The sequence below is a fragment of the Mytilus edulis genome, chromosome 10, assembly GCF_963676685.1.
Source record: "Mytilus edulis chromosome 10, xbMytEdul2.2, whole genome shotgun sequence".
NCBI classification, from domain to species: domain Eukaryota; kingdom Metazoa; phylum Mollusca; class Bivalvia; order Mytilida; family Mytilidae; genus Mytilus; species Mytilus edulis.
Window position 1 is genome coordinate 72,212,225 of NC_092353.1, and position 18,063 is coordinate 72,230,287.

The window sequence follows — 18,063 nt, forward strand, 5'->3', positions numbered from 1 at the left end:
TTAATCTTCGTATTACTTGGTTAATATTCTAATATGATTCCTGTCCTACTTATTTACTGATTATGGGAAGTAAGCACAGTGGTCTTTCTATGATTTGATATATGTTGAAAAAGACTCACATAAATCATTTAAGATAATATTATCCTGTATTTAAAAAGTTATATATCTTATTTAATTTGAATTGATAAGATATCCTTTATAATCTCAGAGATATTATTATCTAAAAGATATCTTCTAAACTGTCTAAACAAGATATAGAACATATATCAAAAACATCTTTTAGACAAGTACATAATGAGATATTGTTTTGTTTATAATAAAACATAACATCATATACGCTATCTTATTCACTTGATAAGATATCGTATTAACTTTAAGATATATCATGTTATTGATTCATCAGATATCTCACAAATATATAAAATATCTTATTGTATATCATATAAATTATTTAGTTTTGAAGATATCTAAGTATGTAATATGTTTTATTTAGTGTTATATGTATTTCTATAAGTCTATAAGATATTATTATAGTTTTATAAGATACCTTGTGTTGCCTAAACGATATTTGAATTTGTTTATCAAAAATTTTATTTCATAAATAAGATATCTGATTTTAAATAATATTAAATAACTATGTTTTATTTAGTTTTATATGTATTTCTATAAGTCTATAAGATATTATTATAGTTTTATAAGATACCTTATGTTGCCTATACGATATTTGAATTTGTTTATCAAGTATTTTATTTCATAAATAAGATATCTGATTTTAAATAATATGAAAAAACTATGTTTTAGTTAGTTTTATATGTATTTCTATAAGTCTATAAGATATTATTATAGTTTAATAAGATACCTTATGTTGCCTATACGATATTTGAATTTGTTTATCAAATATTTTATTTCATAAATAAGATATCTGATTTTAAATAATATGAAATAACTGTTTAATAACATAAGTCTAAGTTTACATATAGACATCATTTAAATTGATAAGATATCTTTTTTTGGTCTACAAAATGTCTTTTCAAATTGATAATATATCTTTTTATTATAAAATTAACTTTTGAAAAGTGATTAGATGTCTTATCTAGTTGAAAATAGATTTTCTTTTATAGAAAAAATATCTAATAAAGTTTGTAAGGTATCTTTTGTAATTGATAATATATCTTATTTAATTTTAAAGATATATTTCAAATTGATAAGATATCATATCTTATCTAGTTTGATAGATATAGGAAGATGTGGTGTGACTGCAATGAGACAACTTTCCATCCAAATAACAATTTAAAAAAGTAAACCATTATAGGTCAATGAACGGCCTTCAACACGGAGCCTTGGCTCACACCGAACAACAAGCTATAAAGGGCCCCAAAATTACTAGTGTAAAACCATTCAAACGGGAAAACCAACAGGACAGACATCTTTTTAAATTGATGAGATAACTTATTATATTATTAATTCGTATATTTTGACAAATTTGATTCGTTTTGGGATAGTCACATGTTTAACTATATTTTCGAAGGTAGATAGAAAACGGCGGATAGCAAAAATCATACTGCACAGCAAAAAGCATATTGCACGGTTATTTTTAGAATATCTTAAACCCGGTATACTTTGTGACGTCATGTAATGAATTTCATGATATTGCGTAAAGTTTTATAAAAAATATCTATGATGGATTATTTGAGGAAAAAATTTTCAAATACATAAGATGTAAAAAAAAAAAAACACAACAAAAAATGTAATTGAAATATTACAATTAATATGTTGTATTGTCTCGGAGACAATATGATATCTATAAAATTCCAAATATGGTCGGAAATTAATAATATAACAAATATAGCCTTTGTATGAGGTTAATTATATCCTTGTATCGACCTCATACAAAGGCTATACTTTTATAATATAGTGTGAAAGACATCTTTTTAAATTGATGAGATACCTTATTATTTAGATAGAAAGACAACTTTTTTTATATTGATGATATACCTTTTTTAGTTTGAAAGATATCTTTTCAAATTGATGGCATGTCTTTTTAGTTTTACAAACATCTTAAATTGATGATACCTCTTATATTGAATTTTATAGATCTTTTTAAATTCATATGATATCTTGGTTAAAGAACTAATATAAAAACGACTTGCCGTAGTAATTTGATTTTAATTGCAGTTGATAATCAAAGTACTGAAGTACTGAACATCAGAGGACCTCAAGTTGTGTTGAATTATTGATAAATGACAGGTGTTTATATTATACCTACCAGACAGATATGTTCACCATACAATATAGTACAAATATTAAATATAATATGCTATCATATCTGAGATACTGACTTGAACTAGGAAACTTAACTTTGTGAATTATCAATGATTACTTGGTCAAATGAGAACTGTTAGATTGGCATTATGACCATATATATGCACACATACAAAAATCGTTAGCGTATTAAAACTTATAATAGAGAATCAACATAGCAAACAATTCTTCGAGTAGCTATATAGTCACTCACTGAACTATGAAAAAGAGGTTCAAGACAATCATATCAAAACAGATAAATTGTAATATTGTGGCTAATTAAAAAATTAGAGACATAACTTGAAATACTTGTCTTATATATTTCTCTGATGAATTTACCTACCCCCAAGGCCCCCTACCCCCCCCCCCCCCCAAAAAAAAAACCCAAAACATCAAGAACAGTCGTCAGTATTAAAAACGTACATTTGTTATTTGGATTGGAGAGTTGTCTCATTGCCACTCATACCACATCTTTCTATACCTATTTAACTTTTATTTGAAACGATTGTACTTGATTTCATTGTTCTGTGTTACTATAATAGCAAGTAAGAATCATAAACAGGGGCGGATCCAGCCATTTTAAAAAGGGGGTTCACAAACAAGAATAAAGGGGGTTCTTATTATGTTTCCATTAAAATGCATTGATTGTACAGAAAGGGGTCCCCCACCCCCGCCCCTGGATCCGCCACTGCATGATCATAAATATGCATTTATACCAAGATTAATTCAAACTTGTCAAAGTCGGATATACATAAACAATACGACATATGCTCTCATGATCGAGTGTTAAGCCGACATATACATGTAATAAACACAAGACATCAAACATGGGACTAATAGATCAAAAGTTCTGTATACGTAATCTGCGGGATACTGAAAATTTAGTTAACGGAACTTGACAATTCAGGTTCTTCAATGTATACATCATGTATTAGTTATAAGTCTCAGATAAAACATATCAAACAAACAACACATCATTCATATAGCATAAATAGTATAACAAAGGGTTTCATTAAATCTTTTTCCAGCAGTTAAAAGGAATTAAAAAATAAAATCCATCACTTACTTGATTGACCATTTTCATCCGCAGCCTGGTCATGTGATTCCGTATCCGTAGTCGCCATTTTTTTTTCCACGTAACCAAGGTTACTTGACGCCCTTTTTTTCAGTCTTCCGCCGTCATATTTATAGTTACCTAAAGAAAGTTAATCGAAATAGTTCAGTTGTAAAGATCCCTTGGCCACTGTTCAACATAGAAGATCGATCGTTCCATTACCGAGATAAGGGGTGATCTTTTTGATTTACTGTTAAATTTTATCAGTTTTATGTCAATATTTGAAGCCCTTGTTATTAATTTTTACATTCACTTGTAATGCGGTAATATCTTGGATATACAGAATGGTGATTTGATCAGAGACATTATTTGATCTTCGATTTGAATCAGATGCAGATTAATACACATGCGATCATGGTGGAAATTATATTTTAAACAGTTAAAAGCCGGGCAACTACAAAAATGTCTTCGCCAGATTCTTTTAATGTTCAATAACAGAAACAATAAACATGTTATATCTTCTCCGTAAATCAATTGTGTTATTAAAATAATACCAGTTGATTTTATTGAAAGAAAATGGATATATATATATATGCAAGGACGTATATTAGTTATACGTCCTTGACTGCAATAAGCGAATTGTTATTTCACTATTTCACTTTCATTATTGATTGAACAGAAAAAAATCAAACTTTAGATTTTTTATATATCTCGTAGCTAGTGCCCCTTTAAATGTATTTCAAAACTGAAATAAAAAAAAATACTGTGCGTCAATTACTTTATTTCAATTCAATAAATCTGATTGTATACATATTTGTAAGTATATATTTGTGTGAATGATAGTATATTTAAAAAACAAAATGTGGGCAAATTATCTAATAGTCACATGTTACCTTTATGAGACCTGTAACGAATTTCTGCTCATTATAGAGGGCCCTCATGGGGTTTTTGATTATGTGATTACTTGGCCGTTTTTTTAATGATTATTTGATTATTAAGCCAAATATTTCATGATTATTTGATTACCTAGGACTGTATTTTTAGTTTATGATTATTTGATTACTAAAGATAAGCAAATATTTAATGATTATGTGATTATATTGGCAAAAAAATGGTGATTATGTGATTACTAGGACCCCCCCATGAGGGGCCTCATTATAATATGTAGTGGAAATCATTGAAACAATACATACATATATACATTTATATCATACTAAATCCCTTGTGTACGTTTTTGTTTTAACATTTATTTCGAATCCATAAATTTCTTTTTGTAAATGTTGGTCGAAAACTTCAGCTAATAATTTGCTTTCAGGTATCGTGCCGAAGTTTACCGATCGATATCAATTGATAAACAGTCGACTTGTTAGAGCAGTGAAAAACAAATAATTGAGGTGATAGATCATAGAGATATATAGTTGTTTTTTTCTCAATGAGTTCCTTTCTGTTAATTTTACTTTGATTCGCGCGATCGGTGTATTGTTTTTTTCTTGCAGAATTGTTTATACTTATATCTTTCACGCTAACTCTGTTTACCTTTGCTAACGAAGGTGTTATGGTTAAGGTCACTACATACGGAAAGGAAAAAACTGCCGGTTAATTAGAGTACGGGAAGTCCAGAATTTAGATAATCAAAGTACTGAAGTACTGAACATCAGAGGACCTCAAGTTGTGTTGAATTATTGATAAATGACAGGTGTTTATATTATACCTACCAGACAGATATGTTCACCATACAATATAGTACAAATATTAAATATAATGTGCTATCATATCTGAGATACTGACTTGAACTAGGAAACTTAACTTTGTGAATTATCAATGATTACTTGGTCAAATGAGAACTGTTAGATTGGCATTATGACCATATATATGCACACATACAAAAATCGTTAGCGTATTAAAACTTATAATAGAGAATCAACATAGCAAACAATTCTTCGAGTAGCTATATAGTCACTCACTGAACTATGAAAAAGAGGTTCAAGACAATCATATCAAAACAGATAAATTGTAATATTGTGGCTAATTAAAAATAAAGTGGGGAAAAATATATTGTTTTGGCGAAAGAGGTGGCGAAAAAAATAATTGACCCAGGGGAAACTTTGGGGCTAAAGATACCAGATGAACAGCAAACTCATAAATGGAAAATAAACTTACAATTCCATGACTAAAACTGAAAAAGACATTCATACAAATAAAAGTACACTAGAAACAACATAGAAAACTAAAGACTGAGCAACACGAACCCCACCAAAACAGGTGATCTCAGGTGCTCCGGATGGGTAAGCAGATCCTGCTCTACAAATGGCATTAATTAACAATGTTTGTACATGTAGTATCCAGGTCTTTTTTCTGAAACATTTAGCTTTTGGATCAATTGCTAATTAAATGGATGTTAACACAGCAAGATTACTATCCCTTATTCTAGATTTTTGTTGCAGTCAACACAAACTCTTTAAATGTTCATAAATAGCTTCACTGAGTTACATTTGTATCTTGGTTTTATTGTAACACAGTCAATCATGTATCCATTATATTTTTTTTTAAATTAGCAGCTATACATGTACATTGTAGGTTCTGTTTACTAATAAGGTCTTTCCACCTTTCCGTGGAAAGACCTATTGATTTTGTTCTGATTATTATTTTTTTTTTCTTCCACCTAATTTTTTTTCTTGCGTAATTTTGTTGTTTCAAAAGATGTCGCTTAGATATTTGGAATATGATATCGTATAGTTTATACGCTTTAAAACTGACAACCGTGCAGTAAGAGTTATCTCGCCAAACACTGTTTTTCTTGTGGCCACTACTCCTTCGCAACCGTAAAAGATTACAACAAATTTATTTTACCAAATTGCTCGTTACATCTTCAGGATTCGGAGTTTAGTTTTAACCGAAGCTATCCTGATACTCCATATGAGAGTTATTCCCCCTTATGTATTTGATATAAGTGATTTGCATTTCTAACTGGTAAACCATAAGTGATAGAGACCTAGGGTCTTTTAATTTGAAATCCTTGGTCCAAAAAAAATGAAAATTAGGTCAAGGTCAAGGGTCAAGGTCATATTCTAAATTTTTTATTTTGGCTTATTTTTACTTATTTTCAAAACCTTATAACATATCTACATCTTATTTTCACTAAATTGTTAGTTGCGACATGCCGTTACTTATAAATTTTTGTTGAAAGGGTGCGTAAATAATAAATAGGAGTTTTTGCCCATCTTATATTTAGAATAATGCGTAAAGTCAAATAACTCATTAACCATACATAATAAAGACCTAGGGTCTTTTGATTTGAGATCCTTGGTTTATGACCTTGAAATTGAGGTCAAGGTCATAGGTAATTTGCACGTTCTAGATTTTGACCTTTGCTTTAAATTCATATTTATATATTATAAAGCCATAGGAACTGACATTTTAGATTGATTTTTAATATTTTGATAATAAAATAGATCTTCACTTGTGGAAAGACCTTCAATTGTTCTTTGAACAATTGGTTTTTAATTATTAAATGGTTCATTGTAAATATTACAATGTATTATATGTAGATAGCCATTTGCTAATGATGGTATTTTTGTTAATTGAATATCACAACATTTGGATAGTTTTTCAACTGTTAGGTTTTTTTTACTTTGTTCTGGATTTAATACTTTGGATACCACTGGTTTAGCAATGAGAACATTTTGCACTATACATATAGAACACAACTACCATATGAATGTGTCGGTCCTTTGTAAGAAACCTGTAAAACAGGCCTTGTAATTTTTTGGTGTATATCTTGATTTCCCGATTGTACATTGATGTGGCCATTAGTTTTCTTGTATATATTGTTTAACATTTGACATTTCATGGCTATTTCTAACTGATTTATGTATAGTTTTTTTCTGATTGTAAAAATGTTGTATGGTTATAAGCTTTATTTCTTTTTCATCATTTTGTCTAGAGCTGGTGTCTGATTTATACCAATCATACCTCCCTTTTCTTTTTTTATGAATAATGACAACAGTTTGGTTTTAATTTTCATTTATGTATGTACATGTAACAATATAAAACAGTATATATACATGTATAATCTCATTCCATCATTAATATTGGTCATTGTCGGTATATATTTATCTTTAAGTTTAACAATGTACTGTGAAAGAGCTATCTTCTAACAGATACTTAGTATATAATGGTTATTGTGAAACCACTGATTCAAAGGACAAGTTTCACTTATTGCCCAAAATAGCCTAAACTATAAAACTCCAAAAAGTTCTCAATTTGGTTCGTAATTTGGGTCTATTTCAAAAGTCTTAACACTCAATAAATCAGTTCTTTTCATAAAAGTACATTTTATGTTCCAAATTTGTCAAAATGTGATGATTTTGGGCAATTTTCAGACCTGAAAGCTTTAAGCCTTTAGGAATAAAGATTTGGCCGCTACCTACATGTACCATCCAAAATGTTTTGTAACCAAAAGAATCCAAATCTGATATATATAATTCATCAATATAAAAACTTTTTAGATCTTGGATGACAGCCAAGTTTAATTATGCCAAAAACAATTAAAAGTTTTACCATAGTTATCTGTGGTATAATTTTCACAATTATTCAATGGTTTTGTTGCGTCTGATTTTGGAATAGAAAAATAAAGATGGCAAGACCTGAACGATGCCGCCAAATTATTTTAAGTAACATATGAACAACAGAGTCAGTGTGGGGCCACTAAGCTAAACTGCCCGCTTTGCACCAGCCAATATAAATGAATGCCTAGGGTGGGAATCGAACCCACATACACCAACTCTGTTGTCCCTATATTTTTTTTAAAAATAAACAAAAAATTGTCAAGAACAAATTTAAAAATATAGCGCTCATAGGTTTGTCTCAATAAAGATTTGCTTAGTTTGCTCATGCAGTATCCCAATATTGCTCTCAATAGTATAAATAGGCTCATGTGTGCTCAAATAACCATTAAGATTAGTCTCAATATTGATATATATCTAACTCAATTGAGTAGATCTAGCTCAAATTTTACTCAACATATAACTGATCATATTTGCTCAATTTAAGATCTCATGGGTGCTCATAGATAAAGTTAACTGATTGTATTTCTCATAGATATAACTAATCATATTTGCTCAATTCAAGTTCTCATATGCACATATGCATGTATGTGTGAACAAATGTCTAATATAAGTTACTAAAATTTGACATGGATATGGTTACACATTTAAATTAAATAATGCTGTAGAGAATGATAAGCACAAGTATGTCATCAAATTATCATATAATTTTGGCGATACATGTCATGTATGGTCAAAATAATACAATACTGTTACGGGACGGGGGTGTCCCATAAATAAAGGTATTTCTACACAGGTTAACACACTGGTTACTATATTTCTGGTAAATTCTGATATAGAACTGTCAGCTCTGGTGTCGAGTTACAGACTAAGTTATACTGGTAGCGTAGCTGGCAAAATGGTCAAGGCTATGGTAGCGTAGCAGGCAAAACAGTTAAGGCACTGGTCTAAATATGGTAGCACAGAAACTCATTAACATTGACTTACTAATTACATGTACAACAGATAACAAGATTAATAAAGCTTCACAATTTATTATATACAAAACATTCAATACTATTCTAAGTATAAATCACATGAAAACCCAACAGAACACTTAATAAAATATACAGAGACCCCCCTTTTCGGTACGTTAATCGTTTGTCAACATCGTAGTAAACGTAGTAAAACATCTAGGTCAATTATGGTTTGGTCCATTTATTCAACGGGGATGGAAACAATAGCAAGGTACATGCATTGCATCGACTGCGACACTTTTGGTTTGCCTTGGTAAGTTCCTTGGTATCAGGAGTGACTGCCCTGGTAGCGGGACGCAGTCTATCTGAAGACTGTTGTGCACTTGATTTATATCTCTGTCCCACCAACGTCTCGTGCCCCTATGGAGATCGTGGGCAAATTACGTTATGCTGATTGGATGCTGATCTCAGGTCATTAGGTCACTGACGTCAATAAACATAGTGATGCAAATGGCGGCGATCGGAATGTTGACATTCTGTCGAGTCTGGAAATGGACAAACGGGACTTATCTAAGCTTACTCTTAGCATGTATGGGCCCCGGTTACAATATTCATGCCTTACGCTAATAAAATTGCAAGGTAATAAAGCAGGAACGTGTGAAATAAGGGTAAACAGAAGGTGGGAACAGTCATTCAGTCAGGGGACCCCCCAGTGGTCAAACAATGAAGACGAACTCTATACTATTATTCCCAGAGACCTTACTAACAATATTTACATACAATAACAATATATAAGTATACACAATGTTCATCAAATGTCTTTGTATACGCGTTGGCTACCAGTAAACGACGAACGCGAAAATAGAATAGAGTGTTTACTGAGTAGCCTGAAACAGTCGTATGTACAAACCTACAGCTTATACCCTAAACCGTAACAATACTACAAGCTAAGGAAGACTTAAAAAACAGGACAGTTAATCTATATTTATATCTCCAAAACTGTAAGGTTTCTCCCAATATATCTATCGTAATTCAGTAAATGTGATTAACCCAAATTCTGACATTTCAGTGTAAAGTAAGACTCTTGATTTCACGAGCAAGAGTCTTTATACACTCAAAAAGAGTCCAACTCTATAGGAAGAAGAAAAAGTCTTCTCTGAATATTATATAAACAATAAATTCAACCAATAATTATATATTAGAATTACTTACATAGACATAGTCAAAGTCATTACAAATTCCGCGTATTTTCCAGTCAAGGGGACATATTCACATAGGTAGCACTCCACAGTTAGGTGTGTAGTTTCGCATTTTGGCCCCTGTGGATTTTTCAAATATGAGAGCTAGTGTGCAATAAAATTCATTTTTGGATAGCTGAGTATTAAAATAGCCTTTGTATTGGGTTTATATGAACATCAAGATTATGTAATGTATGTAATATAGGCTGTTTTCTATATGACAGTCCGTATTTGCATGTCCATACCATACATTGGTCCGGCAATTATTGTAATGTTTTTTTCCAACTTTTTATCGCACGAACTTTGTGATTGGATTTTACGAAAAAATGAGGCGAAAGACACCCATTTTTTATTTGATCATTAGGAAGATTTATGTAAACAGTTTCTAAAAAGGTATCACTCAAAGGCATTGAAATTCTAGTTTGATCCAAATTTTTGGGGGATATGTGACATGTCCACCCCCCTTTTTGCAATATTTTATGGTAAATTAATGCAGAATGTTGCCATGGATACACATAAAAGGAATTAATTTTCACTCTTTTAACTTTTGAAAATCAAATCTATGGAATATACTGATTACATACATATGCACATGTACAACACAAACAGTTAGGTTAATGTATTAGAAATCCAGGAATAGGAGATGATAAAACATTTTGTGGCTCATTTTTAATTTTATTTTCTAACTGTGGAGTGCTACCATCATATACTAATGCAACAAACTAAGTCGGAGAAGGAGCGAAAATCCGAAACAGTATCTTAAAAAACAGAAAATAGTTCCGTGTGTGTGTCCAAGTGATCAATCTACTTGTTATTTACGAAGAAAAGAAATTTAACTCAAAATATTGTTGAGATCTTTATAAAAACAAATTGTTGTTATAAAAAATATACAAATAGTAACCTTATCTTTAAAGGCCTTGCAGGTTCTTCTTACTCCTACCCAATTGAAAAATATTACTTACATATACATTTGTATCATAAAAATTGAAAAATTATTAAGAAACCAAAAATATATATTTTTAATCATTAACAATATTGTTAAACCAGGCATGCGCCGGAAAGTAATCATCAACCAGTTGATGTTTTTCTGTATATAAAGAAGAAGAAGAAGAAGAAGAAGAAGAAGAAGAAGAAGAAGAAGAAGAAGAAGAAGAAGAAGAAGAAGAAGAAGAAGAAGAAGAAGAAGAAGAAGAAGAAGAAGAAGAAGAAGAAGAAGAAGAAGAAGAAGAAGAAGAAGAAGAAGAAGAAGAAGAAGAAAGAAGAAGAAGAAGAAGAAGAAGAAGAAGAAGAAGAAGAAGAAGAAGAAGAAGAAGAAGAAGAAGAAGAAGAATCTGCTGGTATTTTCAAAATGGCTGCCGGGGACGTGACCTGATAATTTATTCTAATATTATGACAGATTAAATTTTCCTGGTTTTACTACGTTAATATTATAGACAAATATATGCTACAAACGGTTTAAAAAGGTTACTCCAAATCAAATAATTGAAATATAATTACCTTTCTGTGTGTAAATAAATGTGTGAATTGATTTCCTCTCGATTTTCTACACGCTCGCTCTTGCCCTCTTGCGCACTCGTGGTATTCATCCGCAACAACAATTTTTTGATATTGAAGATCGTTTGATTAAAATACAAATATTTCTAACGACAAAACATTTTCATATTATAAATTTTGCATTAAGAAAAATTAAAAAAACTGAGTATCCATTGAAAACATGAATTTAAAAGAAGTGATACGGAATTTTATTCTGCACTATATAGGTCCGCGGGTCTATAATTTCGGTTATTATTCCAAAACTAATTATATATGCATCTCTTTGATCTTTGCGCGAATTGAAAAGTAGGCGATGGCAATACACCCGAGGCCCCTCAGGGGCCTCTGATGTAAAAATGAAATATAACAAACAAAAAAGAATGTGATTTGAAGATGTAGAACCTTGGCTTAAAACACTGAAACATCTAAGTTGAAATAAAGGAACATATGCAATAAGAATATCGGTTAAGTGGGTTTTCTACTGAACATATATTAATTAAATACACACTCCAGCATCCATCTTTCTCAAAAAGATAATTGATTTATATTCACACCATTTATCCGATAATAAAGTTTCTAATATCACTTTAACAGCTAACGTACGTACGTATGCCTTTTTTTTTTTACTAACATTCAACGACAATAAATTATAACTTTCAAATTCATGTCAACCATTTTGTTTAAAAATAGAAAAAAAAACATAAAGGTATGACTCATTCAATTTCATTGACGAGTTCATTTAACTTTTAAAAACTATTACCGTCTTGTTTATTATCTTGGGATCAATAACATCCTCTCAGTGGCGTAGCTTGCATATATGCTCAGATGCTCAAGCATCCACATCAATTTGACAAAAAAAAAAATTTTTTCTTTAATAATTATATAATGACAGTTGATACGGGGCGCCGAATGGGACTCTTGTGGTTTTGTACTCAAAATTCAATTTTGTACGGACAAAAGTGACTTTTGTTCAACAAAAATAAGTTCAGTTTAACAAAATTTGTATCATACTACAAATTTAAAATTTTGTCATACAAAATTATCTATCAGCGGACAAAAGTCACTTTTGTCATGACAAAATTCATTTTTGTTACACAGACTTGAATTTTGTTACCTAATTTGAAAATTGGGCGACAAAAGTCAATTTTGTATTCAAATTAGTTTAGTTTGGTTTCTGTGAACTAATTTGCATACAAAATCGACTTTTGTTACACAAAATTGACAAAAATAAATTTTGTCTCAACAAAATTGACAAAATTGACTTATGTCTCAACAAAATTGACAAAATTGACTTTTGTCTCAACAAAATTGACAAAATTGACTTTTGTGAGACAAAATTGACTTTTGTCTCAACAAAATTGACTTTTGTCTCAACAAAATTGACAAAATTGAATTTTGTCTCTTGTCTCAACAAAATTGATCTTTGTCTCACGAAAGTCAATTTTGTCTCATAAAAGTCAATTTTGTTGTTACAAAATTGAATTTTGTCGTCACAAAATTGACTTTTGTCTCAACAAAATTGACAAAATTGACTTTTGTCTCAACAAAATTAACAAAATTGACTTTTGTCTCAACAAAATTAACAAAATTGACTTTTGTCTCAACAAAATTGATTTTTGTCTCAACAAAATTGACAGAATTGACTTTTGTCTCAACAAAATTAACAAAATTGATTTTTTGTCTCAACAAAATTGACAAAATTGAATTTTGTCTCACAAAAGTCAATTTTGTCTCACAAAAGTCAATTTTGTCTCACAAAAGTTAATTTTGTCTCACAAAAGTCAATTTTGTCTCACAAAATTGAATCTTACCTCACACAATTGACTTTTGTGATTTAATTTCCATATCAGGTAACAAAAGTCAATTTTGTATGCAAATATCTTAAGATATTTGCATACCTTTTAGACAAAATTGACTTTTGTCATGACAAATATGAATTTTGTCTACAAAAATGAATTTTGTCATGACAAAAATGAATTTTGTCTACACAAATGAATTCTGTCATCACAAAATTGAAGTTCTCACAAAACAAGTCTGTAGCACATAGTTTTGTAAGACAAAAATGATTTTGTTATGACAGAATTGAATTTTGTACAAAACCACAAGAGTCCCATTCGGCGCCCCGTAGTTGACAGCATATACACATGATGGTATCCGAATGTATATGAGAATATGAGAATAGCTTCTAATCATTTCCGAAGCCGTATGCGTGGTTTTTCCTTTATGTAAACAAGATGGATAAAAAAATCTGAAACATCATATCCTAATATTGTTTTCCCCATTTGATTTGGGACTTTCCTTTTTGAATTTTCCTTGGAGTTCAGTATTTTTGTGATTTTACTTTTTTCTTTGGCACGAAAGACGACGACTCTATTTGTAATGAGTATCAAGTTATTTTATTCCAGGATTCACAAATACCCATTTCCATCTAGGTACAAATATTAATGTTGTTTTCAATAAAAGATCAGAGATCCAATGTCCCCCGCATCCAAGATACATTTTTATGTACAAGAGGGCAAAAACCAAACAAAGCACTTTTCCTTTTTAAAATTTATATCTCGAGAGATAAAGCTTCCAAACAAATACAATGATATTTGCATTTATAATTTATATTTCCAAGGGGCATGTATTGGTTAAAAATATTTGATCAGGATTTATACTCGCATGTGTGAAAGACATTGCTGCATGATGATATAAGTTTCACAAAAATCTGGCAAGAATTGTACAAATGACAACGCTAACAAGACTAGACGGACGGACGCCTGTTATTTCCATATCCTCTCGCAGCAATAAGTTAAGACAAGTAATCAAAAACCTCTTTGGGAAGCTCAAATTCCAGGAAATGAGGGGGTGTCACTTCGGTTTCTATATTTCGAAGTTCCATATACAGAAGTGCCGCTGTATTAAATGGGTTTGTTTTTTAGATGTCAAATATAAGATTTGGTGTGAAACTTTACATTAAATATTTCTGAATTTAGTGATGGTAGTATTTTTCATAAAATTCTGTTGGAAATATAATTTATACTAATGGGTATTTTGAAATTAAACGAAAATCTAACCAGTGTCGGATTCTAGGGGAATACACTGACATGCATACAGGAAAAATTTACTTTTCTGCATAAAAAAGTCCCAAAAGTTTTCCCCCTCGTTCCGCTCAGCGACAGATCGCATCCACATCGTTCCAACCCTGGCTACGCCACTGCCTCTGGCTTTACATGGCTTGTATGTGAGATGCCACTCACTTCAAACGTACTTGTTACTATAATTTTGAATAAAACGTAACATTATAGATCAAAGTTCTAAAATTGTGCAACGTAATACATCATTTTTTTGAAGGCAATACACATGCGCATGTAAAGAGTATCGATTTTACATTTATACGTAATGCACTATTACATTTAAAAGTAATACACATTGAGGGCTTATCAAGGGTGGACGGTTATATATATCTCACTTCTTCAGAGGTACAGTAGGGGAAGTTCAAAAGCCTATCAATTACATATTTAATACATGATATTCGTGACAATGCAGAATCATAGTTTTTGTCAATAAATAAATAAGTTTAAGTGGTCTTTCTATGATTTGATATATATGTTGAAAAAGACTTATACAAGCTAGATAGTCTTTGATAATCTGTTACAGTTTTGTACAAGAGTAATGTTTGGCATGCTTAAACCTTTGGCATATTTTGTAAGTTGAAATATGAATATACTAGAGACCTTTTTGGGGTGTTAACATTTGCGGTTGACTGGCATATTTTATGTTGAATGATTTTATGTTGAATGTACAACCTGTTTTATTTTAAAGTGGAAACCAATAGCACTGCTATATCATCTCAGAAATTATATAAATTATTACCATTAGTATTACAAGACTATGAAGGATGCATTCACATCTCTTCTGTTATGGAGACGTTTGACAAATTCTGTATATAAAAAAAACAAGTTCCTTTTGTGACATAACTTTATTCATATAGATTATTTCTCCTACATATCTTTATATATTGCTTTCTTTAGTTCAAATTGGAATCTCAGATAAGCATCTGGTACTTTAAAACCTCTACTCTCTGTTCCGTGCCTCTAGTCGATATGTGTACTTAAGAATAATTACTGACTGTCAAATGTATAGCAGAACGTACATAACTTCTTGATAAAACAAACTGCTGTCTATCTCCCTATTGACACTGCAAAAAAAAAATCGAACAGGCAATTAAAGAGGAGGTTGCAACCACATGTTCCCCGTACAAACGGATCGGAATTCAATTCTCATTCTGTAAACAAATATTGTAGGATGCGTTAGTGTCGAATCCTGAAATTTGTAAGGTATTTTGGTGTTTTAAAAGCCCCTCCTCCTTTTTTTAATATACACCACAAAAAAAAAACAACATTTAGTTAGGATAAAGAACTAATAAATGATAGTCCTATAATGTAAGGCTTCAGAGTTTCATATCTTTAAGATTCAACATGTTTATCGGATTGTTTTTTACTATCAATGTTGAACCGTTCATTTTTATCGGATTTTTTTAACTACCAATGTTGAACCGTTGAACCGTTGAACATTGATAGTTAATAACAAACATTCGATAAAAAATGTTGAATGTTAATGATATGAACCTCCGGTCTTATATTAAAGGACAATATATAACACTTCTGAGGTTCATATCATTTACATTCAACGGTTTTATCGGATTTTTTTTTTTACTATGAACCGTTCAACATCAATAGTAAAAAAAATCCGATATACAAACGTTGAATATAAGTGATATGAACCTCCGAAGTTTATATAATAGCATTACGGTAAATATAATAATTAAAATTCAGTTAATTTAGTGTGGGAGGCTATTTTAATCCACTTTCTGAGTGTGTATTAAATAATGTTACAATGTAACAAACCTATCAAACACACCGTGAAAAATAACATTATCTCCCCTGGAAATGCTTAACAACAAGACACAAAAAACTGCTACCTTTTTTTGCTCTATATCACATAATTATGAAAACACATTACATAGATAGGGAATATTGTGCTTGTGTACACGTTTAAATGTGTAGGTGGCACACTCAAAACGATCGTCTCTAGATTTTTTTTTTAAATTCGTCCCGGCCTTTCCGGGTTCACGTAGCAACACGTTTCTTTCCTTTCCAGCTATTCCTGATTATCAATTAATCCAAAACATGCATTTATCACAAAGCAACAACTATTAAACAACTCACCTATACCAATGGTGATCGTCTAATTCCTAGCTGATTCCTTTAATCGTACCTTTCTTGGCGACACCCATCGTTGTAGCGTCTACCATTGGAGGTAGCGAAATTACATGATTTGACAGGAGAGCGAAATAAACAAGGGGAGCAATTTTATCAAACCGCATTCCGGACTGACATAGTAATTTGGTACAAACTTTGACCTAAGAGCAGAAACATCAGCATTTTTACAGGTAAACAATATATGAAACTCATCCCCTATTCCCTCATTACATAATGTACATATTCTATTTTCCCTCGCGATCCCCGCCCATCTACCCGTCTCAATAGGTAACTTCAAATTCGAGCATCGAAGTTCAGATATGTAATATCTGTCCTTGGGTAATAATCGCAATAGATACGGTTCCAAACCAAACTCGAGATTGAATTAATAAAGAATAGAATTCACCCCTATCAGATCAAATTGGTGTTTTCTTTCTTTTTTTCGTTCAGTTTCATCTAGTCCATTTGTTCATTTGACTCTGTCTCCATCACGACTAGGATGCATTTTAATTTATAATGTAAAGTCGTTCAGGTTTTTGTTTTTATTATATAAAAAAAAGAAGATATAGCATGATTGCCAATGAGACAACTCTCTAAAAGAGACAAAGTGACACCGGAATTAACTATTAAAAAAAACCTTTAACAGATCACGGTACGCTGACGGTACAGATGTCTGTAAATTCAGAAATTAATGCGAGGTTTTTATTATTGCGACAATAATTAAGACTCGCATTTTGAAGTATTGCGTTTGAATTTTTTCTTAATCGTTGTATTCAAAATCTCATTTCAGGCTATAATGACACTCATCGCATTAAATATTTAACAATTGCACGCAACAAATTTACATTCAAAAGACTATGAATTTTATGTATATTTGACAAGATTAGTTCGTTTAAGTTGCTAAAAATTCTATAATTAGTGTATTATTCTCCCAAGTTTATTTGAAAAGGTATAATTCCTCTATACAAATGGCAAAATCTTTCATAAAATATCCAGTAAGTTGGATAAACGTTTACCAAATCATCCCAATACAGTTTGATTTATATATTCACTTTGCTATTCCGTTCTTGCACAGTGATATAGTTCATTTTGCGTCATCCCATATTCTAGCAAAGGGAGATTATCTCAGCATCACCGTTACATTAGTAATAGCTGTCGTACATAAAATAG

General features: G+C 30.9%; 1 protein-coding gene across 1 annotated transcript in view; it reads right to left on the minus strand.

Annotated features, from left to right (window-relative positions):
• The window catches only part of LOC139491824 (uncharacterized), a 32,914-nt gene extending 17,912 nt beyond the window's left edge, over positions 1-15,002 (minus strand). The window contains exons 1-2 of the mRNA XM_071279696.1: positions 14,851-15,002; positions 12,408-12,440 (exon numbers count right to left, since the gene is read on the minus strand). The gene's annotated coding sequence lies outside the window, so the exon portion shown is untranslated. The remainder of the gene's footprint in view (positions 1-12,407; positions 12,441-14,850) is intronic.
• Between the last annotated feature and the right edge of the window lie 3,061 nt (positions 15,003-18,063).